This window comes from Acomys russatus, chromosome 19 (genome assembly GCF_903995435.1).
Source record: "Acomys russatus chromosome 19, mAcoRus1.1, whole genome shotgun sequence".
Taxonomy (NCBI): domain Eukaryota; kingdom Metazoa; phylum Chordata; class Mammalia; order Rodentia; family Muridae; genus Acomys; species Acomys russatus.
The window spans coordinates 6,148,382-6,169,191 of NC_067155.1; the positions used below are offsets into that span (position 1 = coordinate 6,148,382).

Below are 20,810 nucleotides of genomic sequence, written 5' to 3' on the forward strand. Positions count from 1 at the left end.
GGACTATGTGTCTTTTCTTCTTGAGCTCCTCTCCTGTTCCCCGGACTCTGTGTCTGTTCCCATCTATGATCCCTGTTCCTCATCCCAGCCATCAGCTTCTAGGCTGTTCCATGAGAGCCCGAGCACAGGCTAGGTGCCCATTGAATCTATTTCTCACCTGAGATCAGGATGTTCAGGGGGTCACTGGAGGCTGACCACTCAGAGGAGAGGCTGTGTGCACCATAGCACTTGTATTGTCCTCCCATGTCATGTCTCACATAGCCCAGTGTGAAGTTAGCCAAGGACAGGCCAGCCTGGGTCCACTGGCTAGAGCGCTGTGTGAAGTCAGCTTCCCCCTCCTTGTACAGAGCAAATCTGTCATAGTTGATGTCAGAGGAACACTGCAGGGTGAGGCTCATTCCAAGGCCCAGGATATGGCCTTGGTGAGCCAGGCAAGAGATGGCTTCTTGGACAGCCCTAGAGGGAAGGTGACAGGCTAACGACTGAGGAGTTGGTTCTTACCAAACATTTGTACCTGCCCTGCACATGTCACTGCTTCTCCCCAGGTGTGGGACGCTGGTTCAGAAACATTTAGTCTCCATCTAGGTTAGGGCAGTTGTAGACACTCACCTGCCAGCACTGGGGTCCTGAGGTCCAGAGTCAATCCTGGAAGAGACTTCCCTATGCGAGGCTCATTCCTCCTCTCTGTAGAGCCACCTAAGGTCTGGGTGTTGCCTGATGGGTGAGTGCTCAGCTCTGGGCTTGGGTCATTCCTAGACCACAGTGTCCTCCCCCTCTTCCCATCTCACCCAGACAGAGCAGGGATGTGAGGATGAAGGTCATGGCATCTCCTCCCTGGGGCTGCAACTATGCTTGAGGAAAGAGCTACAGAGCCTGTCAGGAGGGACAGGAAACAGAGGGTGTGGTCCTTGGAAGCATAGCACTCCTCCTGACATGGTTGTACATCAGCACCCACAGGAAGGGGAACTGCAGACCTCACTTCCCCAATGCTGTGTTTAAGTCAGGCAGTGGTTCCTCTGCAATCAGTTCTCAGAGAGATGACATTTCTACATCACCATCAGTGTCTGCCTCATCTCTTCTCATTACACTCAGAGCCATATTGTAGCAGACATGTATGAATATCAAATATCAATACAGATTGAAGTGTAGTATTGCTTTATTCATTGTAAAATGAGCTTTAACTCACCTAGTTCAATGTTGTCCCTGAAGGCTTACTGTGTCTTTCTGCTAACCTAGGCCAATCCTGGAAGTGTCTAGACTCTATATATTCTATCAGAGGCCTAGAATGTTTTCAGCCTCTGAGACGTACTGTTTAATAGCTCATGCATTCTCTCTCTCTCTCTCTCTCTCTCTCTCTCTCTCTCTCTCTCTCTCTCTCTCTCTCTCTCTCTCTCTCTCTCTCTCCCCCTCTCTCTAAGACAGGGTTTCTCTGTATAACACCTCAGGCTGGCCTTGAATTCATGGATATCAGCCTGCCTTTTTATCCAGAATGCTTGGATTAAGGGCCTATGCCACCATGCTCAGCAAAATTTTATTTTTGTTTTTTCTTATGTTTTTTGTTTTTGTTTTTCTTTTCCAGACAGGGTTTCTCTGTGCAGCCTTGGCTGTCTTGAAACTCACTCTATACACCAGACTGGCCCCCAACTCACAGATATCCTCCTGCCTCTGCCTTCCATGTGCTGGGATTAAAGGCTTGGCCACCACACCCCCTTTCTTGTTCTCATTGAGCGCTGGGCTGGCTGGTTCAACTCAGCTATTCTCACTCAAACTCCTCTTCCAGTTTAATTATTCAACCAGGCTTCTCTTTGCTCCTGAATTGTTCTTCTTGGCTCCAAACTCTCCAACAATTTCTTCATCCTCCTCCTCCTTTTTTTGTTTTTGTGTTTTGTTTTTCCAGACAAGGTTTCCCTCTGTAGCCTTAGCTGTCCTGGACTCACTTTGTAGACCAGGCTGGCCTCGAACTCACAATGTTCCACCTGCCCGTGCCTCCAAAGTGCGGGGGTTAAAGGTGTGAGCCACCAGGCCAGGTTTTCCAACAATCTCCTCTGATCTTCTAGCTCCTTCTCATTCTCTGGCTTGTTCTGCCTTCACCCGTGTCTAGTTTTATTCTCTTTCTGTAAAATGTTCCCTGGAAAACTGACTCCCAACTCTCTGTTCTTCCCTCTCTCCCTCCCTCCCTCCCTCTCTCCGTCCCCCTCCCTCCATTCCTCCCTCCATCCTTCTCCTCTCCCTCCCTCTTTCCCTCCCTCCTTCTCTCCCCCCTCTCTCCCACCCTCCCTCCCTCTCTCCCTCCCTCCCTCCCCCTCCCTCCATTCCTCCCTCCATCCTTCTCCTCTCCCTCCCTCCCTCCATCCTTATCCCCTCCCTCCCTCCCTCCCTCCCTCCCTCCCTCCTTCTCTCTCTCCCTCCCTCTCTCCCTCCCTCCCTCTCTCTCCCCTCTTTCCCGCCCTCCCTCCCTCTCTCCCTCCCTCCCCCTCCCTCCATTCCTCCCTCCATCCTTCTCCTCTCCCTCCCTCCCTCCCTCCTTCTCCTCTCCCTTCCTCCCTCTCTCCCTCCCTCCCTCTCTCCCTCCCTCCCTCTCTCCCTCTCCTCCCTCCCTCCGTCCCCTCCCTCCATTCCTCCCTCCATCCTTCTCTTCTCCCTCCCTCCCACCCGCTGTTGTTCCCCTTCATCTCCCTCTCTCTCCTTCCTGCCACACCACCTTCAGTAGAGTCCACGTGACAATGCTGTTCCATGGATCTGAGGCGAAGACCCCAAAAGAGAGAGTCTCCTAAAAATGGCCATGGTGTCCTTCTTCTTTGAATGTTGACAGCAGCCTGTTCCCTCATATTTTTCTTATTTGTTCTATTATTTTTCTCACTCATAGTCAAGGCAACAACAAGGTGACCAGGGATATGGTGCCAGGAGGTGAACTGGACCAAGGGCCAGCCTAGAAACAGCAGGATAAGACGCCTCCTCCAAATGTGCCTAATTTATTATTAGTCATCCTGAAAGTTTTTAAAAACAATAAAACAATGGAGAACTTTTTCAATAAATTACAGCAACAGGAGGCAGTTTAAAAAACCCTCCATTAAGTGAAGGGTCTTTACCAAGGACAAAGCCAATAAAACATAGATGTGACTTGGACAAGAGTAAAAGTAAAAGCAACATTTTAGTTCCTACAATACAAAACTCCATATGTTGTGGCATATGTATTGAAGGGCAGCTTCTGGTGTCCACCTAGGTATAGAGGACTCTGTGGATTGTCTACTACACCTCGTCCACCTCTTCCCTATATAGGAATGTTTGCAGGAGGGAATGGATGGGTGGTCATCGATGGGAAAAGGTGTCAGACATTGACTAACAACAATAAGTTAATTTTACTGAGGACTGTCTCCAGTTCCTGGCTCAACCTGAGAATGTAATATCTGCCTGTGCCAAGTTAATGACTTAGAAACAATGATATTACTACGTACTTTGTACTGTGTATTCTATATGCCTGGTTGCTTCACTGACCCCCATGGAAAATGTAACCACAAAACACTCCCTCTTTCAAAATGTGTGTAAAAATCTAGACTGCTTGCCTACAAAATACACTCAGATTCAAACTGCCTCTGTGTTTGTCTCTGTCACTACTGAATCCTTGCCCACCAAGTCTTTGAGGACTCTCACCCCAGGGAACTCCATACCTGACTGGGGTTGTCTGTGGCATGTTCCCTCTCACCCTCCCTCTCCCTTCCTCCCTTCCCCAGCCCCTCTCTGTCTCTGTCTCTCTGTCTCTGTCTCTGTCTGTCTCTCTGTCTCTTTCTCTCTCTGTCTCTCTGTCTCTGTCTGTCTGTCTCTTCATTGCCCCTTAAGTAGCTTTCCTTTCCTCTTATCTCGTGAGAGTTGGGTGAGTCCTATTGTGTCAAATCTTTCTGATTTGTCACGTTTTTTGCTATTCAATTAGACATCACTTTCAAATTATCTTGTTCTCTGTCTCTCCCTGAATGTCTGCTTTTATGTGGGAGTTTATTTATTAAATGTTCAGTTTTAGATTTATTTATTTTACAGTTATGTGTATATTTCCGGCAGGTATATATGTCTACCATTTGTGTGTCTAGTGCCTGTGGTATCAGAAGAGAACATTAAAATCTCTGGATTCGAGTTAGAGAGGTTGTGACCCACAACATGGGTGCTGGGACATGATTCTGTGTCATCTCCAGGACCAGGAATTGTTCTTAAGCACTGATCCATCTCCCCAGTCCTGAATAAATGTTTATAATGTTATAAATACTGAGGAGTTTATATGTATTGTTCTTAGGAAGTAATCTTATTCTCCTGGTGTAACAAGTGTGTTCCTCCAAGTTCTCATTGAAATTGAAGTTTATATCTGCCATCAATTCTTTACTGAACCACCAACTCTATTTTTTTCACTTTTAGAAATTATTTCTTTGAGAATATTTTTTGAGACAGTTTCCCTGTGTTTAGCCTTGCCTGTCCTGGCCTTGCTTTGTAGATCAGGCTGGCCTCTAACTCACAACAATTCACCTGCCTCTGCCTCCCAAGTGCTGGGATTAAGGGCATGTGCCACCACCACCTGTTCTTTTTTTAAAATTTTTTTTATTAATTTATTCTTGTTACATCTCAATGTTTATCCCATCCCTTGTATCCTCCCATTCTTCCCTCCCACCAATTTTCCCATTATTCCCCTCCCCTATGACTGTTCCTGGTTCTTTGAGAATTTTAAATATTTATGTAGCTTTTTTTTTTGGGTATTTTTGTAGTATTTATATACAAGTGTGCTCTGCATGCATGTACAATTGTATGGCAAAAGAGGACATCACATCTCTTTATATATGGTTGGAGCCACCATGTAGTTGCTTGGGATTGGATTTAGGACTTCTGGAAGAGCAGCCAGTGTTCTTAACCTATGAGCCATTTCTCGAGCCCATTGAGAATGTTATGGTTATTATTTTATTTTTTATTTTGTTTTCTGAGACAGAGATTCTCTGTGTAGCTTTGGCTGTCCTGGATTCATTTTGGAGATGGTGGCCTGGAACTCACAGAGATAAGTCGGCCTCTGCCTCCTTAAGTGCTAGGATTACAGGCATGTGCCCCTATGCCTGGCCCCTTTGAGAATTTTAAACAATGTGTTTTTACTTAACTTCCTTACAAACTCTTCCCCAATCTACTGCATGTCATGTACATCTGACCTTGTGTTCTCCTTTTTTATCTGTAGTCCAGTTGGTGCTGGTCTTATGTCCTTGAGCCACGTCCTTAAATAAAACTGACTCCCCCTCTTCCAGAGGCTATTAGCATGCTACCAGCTCTTTAGCTACGTGTGGCGTCCTCCATATCCCATTGCTATGCTGCACCTGGTCTGTAGTGATCTTTTATGAGGCTTTTAGATCCTTTCATAACACTGTGAGCTCATGTGTGTAACATCTCTGCATGCTCAGAAATGAGTTTTCTTCTAGCCATTCACCCCCTTTGTTTCTTTAAATCATTTTAGCCTTCTCTTTTGTAATAATCCGCTTGGAATGTGTTATATTAGAAAAATTCTCTATCTCAGCATTCTTCAAATGATTGTCCCAGGGCAAACTCACAACTTTTCTATCAAGTGGAGAATGTGATAGAGGTCACTGTATACTCTCCTCTTTTATTTCTGAGCCCTCCATGATTGTTTTTGCATGTCTGTCTATATAAGTCATTTGTTCAATCAAAAGAATGGTTAAGTTGGTAGAGGACTTGTGTGTTATCCCCAGAGGCTTGGTTGGGTTTGATCCTCAGCTCTCCACAAATCTGATGTGGTGGCTCATTTCTGTGGTTTCAGCCCTGAGGAGTTAGGAGGATTAGGTGTTTAAGATCACTACGAAGTGATTATGAGATCAGTCTGGCCTATATAAGGTCCTGTTTAATAAAAGGGAATAGCAAGTTTCCTAGGTAGATGTGATGTGTTTATCTTCAAAGAATTAATGAACGACACACTTGCTATAAAGTTCCCACACAGGACATATGTCCCTAGCACTTTGTTATATCCACTTCTAAGGGGTCATTTCTTTTTTTTAAAATTAAGATTTATTTATCTTATTTATTGTATATGAGTGCTTTATCTGCAGAAGAGGGCACCATATTTCATTATAGATGTTCGTGAGTCACCATGTGGTTGCTGGGAATTGAACTCAGGACCTCTGGAAGAACAGGTAGTGCTCTTAACCACTGAGCTATCTCTCCAGCCCCTAAGGGGTCATTTCTAATGCAGCCCCTGCATCTGGTGTACCCCTGTGACCAATCATGCCCAGCATGTCATGTGGTTAGGTGTCACTTTCCTACTGGTTTCATTGCCAGCTCTATCTATCTATCTATCTATCTATCTATCTATCTATCTATCTATCTATCGAGATAGAGTTTATGCGTAGCCTTGGTTGTCCTGGACTCTCTTTGTAGACCAGGCTGGCCTCAAACTTACAGAGATTTGCCTGCTTTGCCTCCTGCGTGCTGAGATTATAGACGTGCACCACTGTGCCTGGCCAGCTCTTCTTGTCCTGATAGTAGGCGATGGGTCATGTTATGTGAATGAGTACTACTTGCATTCAGTGTTGTGATCTCAGTCACAGGATCTTTCCCACAGGCATGCATCTCAGCAGGAAGACTTGCTGCCCTCTTCTGGTTAGGTGAGTTCCAAGTGATCAACTTTCCTCAGATGACTGATAGGCATACATTACATCTCATTGGTCTTCTGTGATTCAGATGGGTCAGATGCAGAGAGTTGGCAGAGGCATCATATTTTATGGTGATTATGAACTCCTCAGTATGTTGCTTCATGCTTCTTCTCCAAACTTGCCCCATGGACACCCATCCAGGTTAGCCCACATGCATGTAGTGACTGAGCACATAGTGAGATGGACTCTGCTGGGTTAGATGTGTAATCCTACATGTCCACCAGAGTTTTCCCAGTTGAAGATGGCTCCTGGGGCTTTCCAGAAGTAGCATCATAGTGGGAGGTAGGTGAGTTCTTGTTCAGAATCGTCCTCAGTCTTTGGCAGGATCGTTGTGGCTGTATCTAGAGTGGGTGTCCTGTTTTTGTGTGATTTCTTTGACATCAACACAGTGTCGAGGTTTTCATTGGTTTGTGGAGTGAGTGGACTCTGCCATTCTCCAAGTGGGTGAAGATCCTGTTTATAGATGTTTGCTAAAATTTTGTCTCGTCATCTCTTTGAAGAAACACATATTTCTTCATTTCTGAGAATTAAACACACAACACACACACACACACACACACACACACACGAGAGAGAGAGAGAGAGAGACAGAGAGAGGGACAGACAGAGAGACACAGAGAGACAGAGATAGAGACAGAGATACAGACACACATATATACACACACACTCAGAGAGAGAGAGAGAGACAGACAGACAGACAGAAATCAGAGAGAGACAGACAGAGAGGGAGAGAGGGAGAGGGGGGAAGAGAGAGAGATTTCTCATGCTTTTTTCTTAGGTCAACCTTGATTTATCAAGTACACTCATGTTGACTATGTGTATCATTTCTTTTTCATGTAAGAGTGAGATACCCAGTTATTTTAAGTTCAGGATTTTGTGTCTCCCCTTGGAGAGAAAGAAACTGCACATCCAGATCCATGATTGACTAAGTAGTGCTCTATTTTTTCCTAAGAGCACATTCAGGCTTGGCTGAAATGCCAGAGAAAGTGTTTTTGAAACAAGGTTGCAATGAGAGAAGGGAGAGTGGAAATGCTTGTCACACTCCTAATTTTACATGAAAGGCATTTAGGTTGTTTCCACTTAATATAACAAAAGCTATAAGTTGTTGTATATAGTCTTATTTTTTTTACAAATATTTTTGTATTTTTATTTATTGTATATGAGTGCCTTATATGCAGAAGAGGGCATCAGATTACATTATAGATGGTTGTGAGCCATCATGTGGTTGCTGGGAATTGAACTCAGGACCTCTGGAAGAACAGGCGGTGCTCTTAACCACTGAGCCATCTCTTTAGCCCTATAGTCTTATTTTAAGATATGCTACAACTACTCCTAACATCTTGACAATTGTTATTATGAAGGCAGGTAGAACTTTAAGAAAGACATTTTTTTTTAACTAGGAAGACAAAATGTTTTATTTTAAAACATTGGAAAAGCACATGTCTGTTATCTTGGAAATGTTAAATATGAAAACTGTGTTCTGAATGTGGTACACACTCTCAGATATCTAAATACTGCAAATTATCCTGTCATCTTCTCAAATATTAACAACACTTGAGATATACTAATCATTATTCAAAGTCATCATCTTTGGGTTCAACTCATTTTCATAAGTAAAAGTTCTGTCCAAGATGTTCCTGACACAAGAGGCTTCCAGTTGAATTTCAGAAATGTTAAGAAAAGTATCTTCCTTTTTTGCCTATGAATGTTTGCCTATTGCTGTACTGTTGGCTTATATCCACTACAGACACTGGTTCTAGGACAGCCCAAGGGTCTTCAAGCATTGAAGGCTTAAAATAATTTTCCAACTCATTAGACATTCTTTTTTCTCTACCACGCCCTGATCCATATGGTGTAGATGTCCTTGGAGAACCCTGGGGGGTAGGTCTGCTGCTGCCCTGGGGAGTAGCTGAACTGATGCTGGGACCCCGCGGGGGACCTGGTGTAGGAGCCTGGGCAGCCGCCCAGGGATGGAGACCCGAAGCGGGCCCCCAAGAAGCTGCCGCCCTGCTGAGGAGAGTAGCTGCTCCCATACGGCCTAGCCCGGGGCACACACGGCTGAGTGTGGTGCGGACTCCCGTACCCGTCCCGCGGGGAGGGTGGCTGCGCCCCCCCCCCGCCCAGGGCACCCCGGAAGCTGCTTCCAACACCCCAACCTCCTATCCCCGAGCCGGAGTACGGAGGGGTTGGGGGTCAGAAATTCGGCCGGTGCATAGCAGGAAGCTTAGCTGAAGAGCCCACCGCGGATCCTCTCACCTGAACCCGAGTGGCCCTCCCAGCAAAGACATTTTTTGTATCCATCTTGGTGATTATGTGGTTTCTGTCCTTAAGTCCTTTACATGGTGTATAGCATTTACTCATTATATATGTTGAATCAAGGTTGCCTATCTGAGTTGAAGCCAACGTGATTGTAATGATAATCTTAATGTGTTCCTAAATTTGCTTGGTACATATTTTGTTAATAACTTTTTCATCTGTTCTTATTAAAGAATAAGGAAAGCTGTTTGAAAAGCCTCTTCAAGCGCATGAAAGAACGCATACTGGAGAGAAACTCTACAAATGTAATCAATGTGGGAAAGCCTTTGCATGTCACAGTGCTGTTAAAAGGCATGAAAGAATTCATACAGTATAGAAATCTTACAAATGTAAGTCAATGTGATAAAATGTAGTGATAAATAAAGTAAAACCTTTATAACTGGAAAAAAAGCTGTTTGAGAGAGAAGAGTGAGTTATGAGCTTCCCACCTTGTTCTCACCTGAAATCTCACCATGGCCTGCTGGTGTGTCTGTGTTTCCTCTCGCTTTTCCACTCCCATCACAATGCTATTGCCTGTCTCTTGATCTGAGAAACCATCCCTTTCTATAGCCATCACCTTTTGTAATTGCTTAGTAGCACCAGTGTCAACTCCAGGCTTCTGGCTAGACTGGGTGGACTCCTCACCTGTAACAGTTTGTTTGTCATCTCTTTGGGAGAAGAGTACTGTGTCTCCCAAAGGTTTTCACTCTCCCCTGGTACTGCTCAGAGATCCCAAGGAGAAGTCAACTTTAGGGATCCCAGTCTAGAGAATTTACCCAGGGAACACAGGGTGCTGTGTTTCTACATCTTTGGACAAAGTTAATTTGTCATAATTGATATCAGAAAGATAGTTGGACACCAGTCTCTGAAGTTCCTAGGTTGATACTTTCTGCCTAGGTGATAAATTCCTGGATGTCTCTGCTGAGATAATGAGGCAGAGCTAGGCAGTTCATTCTTTGTCATGACCCCTCCAGTGGAGTCTATGTGACAAGCATTACCATGGAAGCCGAGGCGTCAACCCCTACCAAAAGGGAGAACCTCCTGGAAATGGGTCTGATGTTCTTGTTAGGAGTGACTGATTACAGCGCTCATTGTTTTGGGAACATCCTGACTGTTTTTCTGACTGTTTTCTCTTTCTGTCTTTGTTTTTACTTTTCTTATCAAACAATTTTTCAGACATAACTTTGTTGCCAGGTGACCCTTGACTTGAAACTACAGCCAAGGGTCATTCAGTCAAGTTTACCACTAAGTTCCATTCCACTTGTTAATAAAAACATGGCTAAGAATTAGTCACCAGTGAATAGTTCATATTATGACTTACAAGTAAAAGTTTGAGTAAAACTCCAGATAGTGGCGGATGAGCTAAGAAAACAAACTGTCTTGACTCAGATGTTTGGCATAAGGAGAGAACATTGCCCTTTGATAAAGAGGGCTTATGCACTGATACCAATCTAATGACTTATGTATGATTGTTCAAGATTGATGACAACATAATTACACTGCATCCTGTATTTTTGAATTGTATTGAAAAATAATGTAACCATAAGAGAACATCCCCATTTCAAAAATGTGTATATAAACCTGGCTTTCTTGTTTCCAAAAAACACTCAGATGCAGACTCAATCCTAAATTTTGTCTCTGTTTGTCGCTAGCCTATCTCTTGCCCACAGATGCTTCGAGAACTCCCAACCCCAAGTACCTATATAAACTGAGAAGGTCTGTGGCAATTCTTTCCCTTAGCCAACCCTCTTCGGCCCTCTTATGCAGGTTTCCCTCCCTCTCACACTCTGCCATGGGAGAACTCAGCTCTACTCATTCACATTCTATCCACCCTTCTTCTCTGAAAAGGGTTTCTAGCAACACCCTCAGGTCATTAAGAAATTGATTAAGGGCTTGGAATTCCTCTACTAAGACTAGGATCTGTAGTGGGTCTCTGAGCATTGACTACACCTGAGAATTTTCTTCTTTCAATAAATGGAACATCTGCATGCTCACACGTAGGTCAGCATTAATGGGCCAAAGATGAACACTCCTTGTGTCTTTGGACTTGGTGTGAGTTTAAGGGTGCAATAAGACCCATGATTTGTTCTCATTCTTTTGTCAGAATGAATCTTCCAAGACTGTACTGTGACCCACACTGGAGAGTTGTGGTCCCACTGAGGCTACTAAGTGTCTGTACAAGATAGACAATACTGTTGAGTTCTTGAAGAAGGTAACATCAGCCAGGGCTTTACTGTGATGGTGACTTTAAGGTAACCTGCTGCTTAGGCTATGGCTAGCATGCTTAGGCCTGCTGCTGCTGCTGCTGCTGCTGCAGTGGAGAGAGCCTGGTACCGCAGCAGTCCATTGCCTCAGTAGAGTGTCTTATGGGTGACACTGATCTTGACAGCCTGAGGTGAAAGTTGTCATGCTCTGCCTCAAGCATCAGCTTTGGACAACAATAATAGTCTGCCCCAAATCTATGGTATACATGCCCAAGGTGCAGCGGCCCATGTACATACTGCAGTGGCTTGCTGCTTCCCTAAGTCTTCTGCTATCCACTGTGGGCCCCAGCCCCATGACAAGCTGCAGGCTGCCCTCTGCCCTTCCACTAATACCCTAGTGCCCACTACACCGCCATCCTCAAGATCTATGAGCACTTGGCCATTAAAATTTCAAGTGGCTCACTATCAGTTCTCCTCTTTTCCTTGGGGCAGTCAGCCCCTCCTTCCTGCCCTGGGGTGTGGAGACAGGAGACAAAATGGTGGTTCCTGTTAGTGCCCCAGTGGGAGCTGTCCATGGTGACTATTCCTGCCTCAGCAGAGTGGTATGAAAACCTGGACAACATTCCTGCCTCAGAATGCCTACTGTCATTGCCATAGGAGCTGTCCATTATGACGACAACCTCAGAGGACTCTATAAATTTTGCACACCTTGTAAACATTTTTTTTTTTACCTTTCTTGGAAGAAAAGTGGCAGAGCTCTGCCTGAGAAAGCTCCAACAGTCTAGACCCCACTTCCAGACCTCTGTGACTAAGGTCAATGCTCCTCATTAGGACTTAGCCCAGATCAGCTAATTTGCAATGAAAAAATCTGTGCAAAAATCCCCAATCCCTGGCCTTTCCCAAGGTCACCTTTGAAACTCCAACAATCTACAATCTGGAAATCCTTTCCCAGAAAGTTTTGCCCCCTAAGAAACACTATATAAAGGCTGTGTTTGTCCAGTTCCGTGTTGTCTTCTCCAGGGAGCAGAGGCAGCGACTCCTGGATTCATCCCTCCAATAAATCTCTTTTAACAGATTTTCTTCATGCTGTTTCTCTCTGGTCAGAAGAAGAGAAAGAAATGAAGAAGGAGTGGAGCTCAGGCTCCTAGGCTCCTCAATTGCTCAGGTGTTTGGGTGAAACCCTCTCCTTGGAGCTGCATCATCTCTGTTGAAGAGGCCTCCTCTCAGAGCTGTGAGAATATCCTCAGGATATTACATCCATTTTTTCAATAATTAATTATTTAATTAACTTTACATCCTGCTCTCTGCCCTCTCCCCATTCAGCTCCCAGGTCTACTCTCTCAGCCTCTTCCCTCATTACACCTCCCAGTCTTCCCAGAAAAGTGGACCCCCTATACGAACACACTCCAAAACATTGTGTCATGTGAGGATTAAGTGTATTCTGTCCTATGGAGGCCAGACAAGCTTCCCCAGCTAAAAAAAAGTGCTAATAAAGCAGGTAACTGCATCCCTGTCAGAGATAGCACCACTCCATATTCTAGAGGACCCATATGAAGACCAAGCAGCCCACCCACTATTATATATGTAGGGGACCTAGATGCAATTCCTGAATGATCTTTTGTGGTAGTTCAGTCTCTGTGAGGCCCCAGGAGCCTATGGTAGTCAACTCTGGTGGTGTTCTTAGTTCTTGACCCCTACAGGGTCTCAATATTATTATTATTATTTTAACATTTTATTAATTTATTCATATTTCATCTAAATTGTTAGCCCATCCCTTGTATCTTCCCATTCCTCCCTCCCGCTTCCCCCCTACTTCCCTCACCTATATCTGTTACTGAGGGGGACCTTCTCCCCCTGAATATGCTCATAGGGTATTGAGACTCTTCTTAGTGACCTGTTATCTTTCCTCTGAATGCCACCAGTCCTCCACATCAAGGGGACATGGTCAAAAATGGGGCACCAGAGTTTGTATGAAAGTCATACCCTACTCTACTCAACGGTAGAAGAATGTCCTGTCCATGGGCACTAAACTTTGAACCCCTGAACAGGTCTCAATTTTATGGGGCCATTTCTACCCTAGTCCCTGCATATTATGTACCCCGTGACTTGTAATATCCAGCGTGTGATATGGCTATGGTGTCTCTTTCCTATTAATTTTATGGTCAGCTGCGTTCCAGATCTGATAATAAGTGATGGGTCATGCCACGTGAACCAGTAAGATTTGCAATATGTGCTGTGTGCTCATCCACACCATCCTGCTTGTAGGTGTGAGTCTAAGCAGGATGAGGTGCTGCCCTCTTCTGGTTCGATGAGCTCCTTTGGATGAACTTTCTCAAATTACTGATATGCATAGACGACAGCTCATCAATCCTCTCTGATGCATAATGGTGAGATGTAGAAAGCTGGCAGAGGCATCATATTTGCTTGTGGATATGATCTCCTTAGGACTTGGCCTCATATTTGTTCTCCAACACTGCCCCATGGACTCCCATCAATGCCACCACATATGCACTGTAGTCACTGAGCACATAGTGAGATGCTCTCTGCTGTGTTAGAACTGTAGTCCTTTGTGTCCATCAGAGTTTTCCAAGCTGAGGACAGCTCCTGTTACTTCTTGGTAACATGATCATGGTGGGAAATAGGTGAGGTTCTGTCCTTAAACTCAGTTATTTGCAGGATCTAAGTGGCTGTGTTTTGAGTGTGGATCTGGGTTTGTGCAATTTCTCTGCTTCCAAATGGGATCTACGTTTTCATTAGTCTTGTCAGTGAGTAGATTCTGTTTTTCTCCAAGTGGAGCCAATTTTCATTATAGATGTTTGATAAAATTTTGTTGATTCATCAATTTGAGTGGACTCATTTTCTGTTATTTCTGTGAATGAAATACACACACACCCACACCCACACACAATGAGGGAGAGAGATAAGAAAGAGATGAAGAGTTTCTATAGAGAGGTAATTATTTCTTCTTTTATACTAATCTTGATTTATTGAATAAACCCACATTGATCATGTGTATGTGCACATATGTGCAAATATTTGTGGCAGTTAATATTTAGTTCAAGAGATTATGTCTCTCTGTGGACCAGAAGAAACTTCTTTCTAGCTCTGTGGCTGACTTTTATGTAGTGTGCTATTTTCTACTAAGAACCCTACTGAGTCTGGCTGATCTGACAGAGAAAATTTTATTTAAAGTTGTTTTAGAGAGAAGAAAAGTGCGTAATGAGCTTCCTACATTGTTCTCTGATGAAATCTCACCACGGCATGCCTCTGGAAACTTGTGTTTATGTGTTTTCTCTTACTTTGCCACTCTCTCCACACTGCTGTTCAATTTTCTCCATTCAGGATTCCAACCCCAACCTCTGGAATTGCCTAGTGGCACCAGTGTCAACTCTAGGCTTCAGAATAGACTGGATGGACTCCTCACCTGTGACAGGTTGTTCAGGAGCTATTTGAGGGAAGAGAATTCTGTGTGTGACAAGGTTTTACTCTCTCACTAGAACTGCTAATAAGTACCAGGAAAAATTCATCCTCAGAGATCCCACTGTAAAGAATTTAGCCATGGAACAAATGGAGATGTTTTTGTATCTTTGGACAGAGTTAATCTGTTATAATTCCATAGCAATGACACTTGAGAACGAATATTTTTTTTTGAGACAGGGCTTTTCTGTATCCTTGGATCTCTTGGACTCACTTTGTAGACCAGGATGGCCTCAAAATCAGAGAGATCAGCCTGCCTCTGCCTTCTGAGTCCTGGCATTAAAGGAGCATGGCACCATGCCCTTTGAACACCAGTATTTTAAGTGACTAGAAAAGATCCCTTCTGGGTCACTAGTGATAAATTACTGGATACCTCTCCTGGGATGATCAGCCAGAGGCAGTCAGTTCATTTTTTCCCTACATCTACTCTCTGATCCAGATCTCCCTCCATTTTACACTCTGACATGGGAGAACTCAGCTTCACACAGTCACATTCCATGCATGCCTCTCTCAGAGAAGGGCGCCCATAAACACAGTCAGGTCTTGAAATAATTGGTTATAGATTGGGACTTCCTCCTCTGAACTCGGAGCTGCTGTGGGTCACTCACTTGGCATTAACTACACTTGAGGCTTTTTCTTTCAGTGAATGGGGCATCTGCATGAGCACATGTGAGTCAGCATTGGTATGTAGGATAAACAGTCCATATGTCTTTGGACTTGGTTCGAATTTATTTTTTTTTTATATTTTTTATTTTTTGTTTTGGTTTGAATTTAAAGGTGCCAGATGTGTTCTCCTTTTTTCAGAATGAATCTCCTCACAGTGGAGGGTCATGATGTTCCCACCAAGGATGCTAACTGGCTGGGCCAGGCAGACAAGATCGGTGTATTGTTGAGTTCCTGAAGGAGGCCTCATCTGCCAGAGATAGACTGTGATGGGGATTCCTGAAGTCATAGAACTTTCTTTCTTGAAGGCAGAGTTAGTGATGGGACTACTGAGTGCACTTTCCTCTGTCATCCTTATCTACAGGTGTGATGCTCTCTGACCAGACAGTACTTCTATGATAGAAGCAGTGAATTAGACCTCCATAGTCACTGCTCATGAAAAGGTTCATAGAGTCAGTATTAGTCCTAAGGTGGTGCTCAGTTGTTGTTGCACAAATGATTGAATTTCCTTTATTAGGGAGTAGATGACTTTGACCTACATAGTCCAACAACACTAGATTATCATGGTTTCCACGCAGAGTATGTCAGTGTCCTGCTCAGGCCAAATGATGTGTTTGTGGGATTGCCTGTCATGAGGTTATTGGCCATGTCCTAGGACATTCTCCAACTCCATTCACTATCTCAATCTTTCACTTAACTATGTTTTTATCTGGCTATCCCCCCTAATATATATCCTCATATTTCAAAAGCCTGACCAAGTGTTGGATGGATGCCTAAGTGGTTCAGAGCATTGTTTCCTTTCCAGTTGAAACTGTTTCAGTTTCCAGCACCCTCATGATGTCTCACAATCACAAATAGCAACAGTTTCAGTAGATTTGAGCCCTACTTCTGACTAAATGGGTGCAACACATACACATAGCCAGCAGACATACATAAAAACAAAGTACCAATATATGTAATATAAAATAAATTACTCTTTATATAAATATATGATCAAGAATGTCATTCACAGACGTGCTAAACTTCACTTTTCTTAGATTTTCCCACAATCCCTCAAATTATTGACCAAGATGAGCCATTACAGATAGCTTCTGTAATCTTATGACAATTAATTAGACTTTGGAATACAGATGGTTCATTGCAAGCTTTCTGTGTTGGTTTCTTGTTTAAAAGGAGAAAATAAAATAGCAAATATATTTGGCAAAAATTTCACTGTTTTTGTGGCAGTGCTATATATTTTAAGAAGTCACAGTTACTTATTACATTGAGTTAGTTCCAAGTCTTGTCATTAGTTTGTGTTGTCTGAAGTTACAGCTCTTTTTAAAAGAGATTTTCTACTAAATATAATAAGCCTGAACATTGCTTTGTAAAGCCATGCAAAGAGGCTGCAGTGCTCTTCTTTTGTTTCTTACTGTCTCTGGAAAACAAGTTGGAGAGGCACTACTATTTTAGGGTAATATTGCTCTCTCTCTCTTCTCTTGTCTCTGTCTCTCTGTCTCTGTCTGTCTGTCTGTCTCTCTCTCCCTGTGTGTGTGTTTATGTGTGTGTGCATGCGCGCACGTGTGCGTGCATGCGTATATAAGAGGCAGCATGTGCTCTCAATTGAATATGCCTTGTGGGGAGAATAGGTTTACTGAGGGAGAGTTTAGTACTGCTAACTGTGAGCAGGAAGGGATTTTGTCATACTGCAAGAAGAGTCCTGAGGAAGGATTCATCATTGAGGAGTATAGAGACCAGAGTAGACTGTGGGAACAGGATATGATGTGTTTAAAGAAATGGACCAGATTCCAAGTTGGTGGCACTGAACATGCACTGTACCTGATCTACAGGAAGGAGACTATGGACCCTACTAAGAGGCACAGACTTCAAGACCTGGAGAACACTAGGTGAGAGGGGTCTTCACAATGCAGAACACAAGCCTGTCTGGCCTCCAGTCATCCAACACCCCACTGAGGACTGAAGACCAGTCTCCAGGGTCTGGACCAGAACCCATCTGAGAACTGGGAACTGCAGATGTACTCTATTACATGAACTTGGTATATGAGACTGGGTAGTGAAGCATCAGAGCTCCTGGCCTGGGTAAATCTCAGGGAAATGAGTGGATCTATCCTCAGCCTCCCCCCTCCACTAATCCAAAGAAAGCCCCAGGTAAACATGGGATCCTATGTGGCTGTGGACACATTAAAAAGCCACAGCTGCCTGCTCTAAATGGGACAGGCAGGAACCTAGCTATGGGCTGTCCCTGCACAATTGAGAAAAACTGATCCAGCCTAGCCAAGCTCCACAGCCTAGCAGGGCCTCTCATACTCTCGGGAGAGGCTGGGCAGGACTGAGGGGATAGGGCAGAAAAATAACCAGTCTTCCCAACCCAGTGGGACTGAGCTGACTCAGCTGTGTGCTATGAATGGGACAAGGCAAGAACCTAGTAACCTACTCCAGTGGACTTTCTGCACAATTGAGCAGAACTGACTTGGCCTAGCCAGGCCATACCACATCAGGACCTCCTATTTTCTTGGGAGAGGCTGGGCAGACCCGAGTAGATATAGTAGAAATCTAACCAACCAACAGCAATCAGAAAGCGGTAGCTGATCTCTCCCTGGTGGGCAGAACCTAGGCTCTACTCCCTGGATGGATTAAGCAGAAACCTAAATAACTACTAGAAGCCAGCAGGGGTTCAGGAACTCTAGGGTGATTTGAGCCTAGGACTCAAAGCCCCAAGGCCCGAGGGCAGGGTTTTCAAAAATCAACCAATGACAGGATAACGAGCTCTACATACACGACTTTGAACTGATCTTGGAGCTTCAGAGCACCAGCATCTACCTCTGCTGACCCAGTGGGGGAGCCCAGGCTGTGGAGCAAATTCTCCTTGAGCTGAAACCAGATCACCTGCCTGTCCCAGGGAAGAGTTCCATGATCCCCATAGGCAAGGACCCTTGACCTATCATCACACACCAACAACCTGCTCTCAATGACTAGTGAAGGACACCAGAAGCTCCCTCTCCATATCAGAGACAGCAAGATGACTAAACACCAGTGTAAAAACACAAACCACAAACCCAAACAATACGGCTTCTCCAGATCCCAGCGATCCCAAAGAAAGCAGCCCTGAGAACTCAAATACAGTTGAAACACAAGAAAATGACCTCAAATCCTTAGTAATGAAGATGATAATGGAGGAAATGAATGAAATCAGTACACAAATGCAAGAAGACGCAAACAAACAGGTTGAAGACAAAAAGAGGCCTACAGAGAGGCACTGGAAGAAATTCATGAAAATACAATCAGATAAAGGAAATCAATGAAGCAATTCAAAATCTGAAGGCCTATAGAGGCACTGGAAGAAATTCAGGAATATAAAAACAATCAGATGAATAAAATCAGTAAAACAGTTCAAGATCTGAAGATGAGAATGGAATCGATGATAAAGGCACAGACAGAAGAAAAACAGAAATGAAGGAGAGATAAACCTGTTTTTTTAGGATCCCAAGTGTGGTGTCAGAACGCTCTCGTGAGAGAACAGGTGAGGTTAATTCACTAGAAGAGCAACCACCTCATGCAGAAGCTTAATTGTTGCCAGCTGAAAAGATCCGGTGAACAGGCTGTGGGAGGAGACATATAAATGAGCCAGAACTGGAGGCGGGGCTTTTTGGAGACTTGGGATAGATTTGGCTGTTCATCACTGTGCTTCAAGACGCTCCTAGAGAGAACCACTCAAGGGAAGGCTTTGGGACTCTGGCTCCTGCTGAGGTTCTGAGTTCTAGTTACCCCAGGTTCCAGTAGAAGAAATCCTGCAGCTCACGCCCGGAGAATTGTTCCTTGGAACGGATATCCTTAAGGTTTTGTTATTGTGTCCATTAATCCTCATTTCCTATTGCTTTGGTTAATTGGGTTATAAGTGACATATGCTCGGTCACTAAGTTGTTAATAAAATATATTGGTTAAGAAAATTAAGCCTACACAGAAATGAGAGAACTTAGAGAAGAAAGCGAGTAACATAGAGGTGAGCCTCTCTAACCAAGTACAAGAGATGGAGGAACAAATCTAGGGACTAGATGATACAATCACAGAACTTGAAGCAACCATCAAAGAAAATGCTAAATCGGAAAATTTTCTGACACAAAACATCCAAGAAATCAAAATCACCATGAAAGGTGAAACATGATGATAATAGGCATTGAGGAAAGAAAACATACCCAACTCCAAGGACCAGAAACAAGAAATCAAAATCACCATGAAAGGTGAAACATGATGATAATAGGCATTGAGGAAAGAAAACATACCCAACTCCAAGGACCAGAAACAAGAAATCAAAATCACCATGAAAGGTGAAACATGATGATAATAGGCATTGAGGAAAGAAAACATACCCAACTCCAAGGACCAGAAACAAGAAATCAAAATCACCATGAAAGGTGAAACATGATGATAATAGGCATTGAGGAAAGAAAACATACCCAACTCCAAGGACCAGAAAATATCTTCAACAAAATCATAGAAGACAATTCCCGCAATTTAAGGAAGGAGATGCATATGAACATACAAGAGGCCCACAGAACATTAAATAGACTAGACAAGAAAAGAAAATCTTCCGGCCACACAATAGTAATCAAAACATAAAATATGCAGAACAAAGAAAAAATATTAAAAACAGTAAGAGAAAAGGGCCAAGTAATATATAATGGCTAATCTATCAGAATTACACCCGCCTTCTCAGCAGAGGTCCTTAGAGCCAGGCATCGTCTCTTTCCTCAACTCCTATTATCCTCAGATTTTGTCTTTTCATGGTGTCCTTTATTTCTTGGATGTTTTGTGTCAGGAATTTTTCAGATTTAGCATTTTCTTTAGTGTTTGTTTCACGTTCTATCATAGAATCTTCTACTGCCGAGATTCGTTCCTCCATCTCTTGAATTCTGTTAGAGAAGCTTAGGTCTGTATTACTTGCATGCTTCTCTGAGTTCATTTGTTCCTGTTTTTCTTCTGTCTGTGTTTTTATCATTGTTTCCATTTTTGTCTTCAGATGTTGAACCATTTTATTGATTTCCTTCATTTGGCTTTTTGTGTTTTCTTGAGTTTCTTCCAGTGACTTTCTATGGGCCTTCAGATCTTGAATTGTTTTATTGATTTTCATCATCTGGCTGTTTGTCTTTTATGAAATTTTTCACAGTTCCTCTCTATAGGCCTCTTTAATGTCTTCAATTTGTTTGGCTGCATCTTCCTGCATTTGTTTTTGGATATTATTCGTTTCCTCCATTATCATCTTCATTACTATGGATTGAAGGCCATTTTATTGTATTTCAATTGTGTTTGAGTTCTTAGGGTTGATTTCATTGGGATAGTTGGGATCTGGAGATGCCATAATTTTTTTGTTTCTGTTGTTTAAGGTTTTGCGTTGACCTCTACTCATGTTGCTGTCTCTGAAGTTGGGGCCCTGATCTACCCTCTGTGTTCCACCTGGGCCAACAGGCCCATTGAGCATCCAGAGAGGGAA

General features: G+C 43.6%; 1 protein-coding gene and 2 pseudogenes across 2 annotated transcripts in view; 1 reads left to right on the forward strand and 2 right to left on the reverse strand.

Annotated features, from left to right (window-relative positions):
* Positions 1-20,810, forward strand: part of Ndufa3 (NADH:ubiquinone oxidoreductase subunit A3) — a 331,527-nt gene that overhangs the window by 158,487 nt on the left and 152,230 nt on the right. The gene's annotated exons all lie outside the window — the stretch shown is intronic.
* Positions 1-20,810, reverse strand: part of LOC127203460 (leukocyte immunoglobulin-like receptor subfamily B member 3) — a 37,615-nt pseudogene that overhangs the window by 1,538 nt on the left and 15,267 nt on the right.
* On the reverse strand, positions 8,081-8,897 carry LOC127203472 (M-phase-specific PLK1-interacting protein-like; annotated as a pseudogene).